The following is an 805-nucleotide window of genomic DNA, read 5'->3' on the forward strand; positions in this document are numbered from 1 at the left end:
CTTTTTTTATACATTGTAAATATTTGAAACTATTCACATTTGACGGGGAAATACCAGTTTGAATAAATGGGTTTATTACAATGGGTCTTTTTGTTGTATATTTCCTCTGAAAAGCATCGAAAAGTTGCTCGTGACAAGTCTCGCGATAAGTTGGGGCTACGAGATGTGGGTTGATTTTTTTTTTAAGTACATTTTGCCAAAATATCCAGTCCTAGACAGTTTTAGTAGTAACAACAGTAAGAACATTCTACAATACATTAATTATTATTCTATAATATTACGAACTGACGCTAGACGCAGTCAAATACACGCAATAATAATAATTTAATCCACTAATTATCTTATATAATTAACTATAATGGTCTGAAAATATTCTCATTTCATCAAGAAATACACGTGTAAATATATTGGTTTAATACGATGGGTCTTTTTTTGCATTTTCTGTAAAAAAGTTCGAAATGTTGCCCGCGACAAGTCTCGCGATATGTTGTAGCAACGAGATGTGGGTTGATGTTTTTAAAAAAAATATATACCGTATTTAAAAAAAATATCCAGACAATGTCAGTAGTAACAACAAGAAGAACATTTACAATACAGTAACAATATTTTTACAAGTTATCTGCAAGTCTTGCTGCTTTGTAATATATCTGACATATCTTGAAGAATAAATATATGTTCATGTTAATATCTAAATAATATTTGCTCCAACTCTTAGTATTTTTATATCACTGTTAAATATACACATTATACTTATATTTAATGACAAATAAGCACAAAAAGCATAAAGACAACGACCTCACTGTTT

Source organism: Entelurus aequoreus, linkage group LG02 (genome assembly GCF_033978785.1).
Source record: "Entelurus aequoreus isolate RoL-2023_Sb linkage group LG02, RoL_Eaeq_v1.1, whole genome shotgun sequence".
Classification (NCBI taxonomy): domain Eukaryota; kingdom Metazoa; phylum Chordata; class Actinopteri; order Syngnathiformes; family Syngnathidae; genus Entelurus; species Entelurus aequoreus.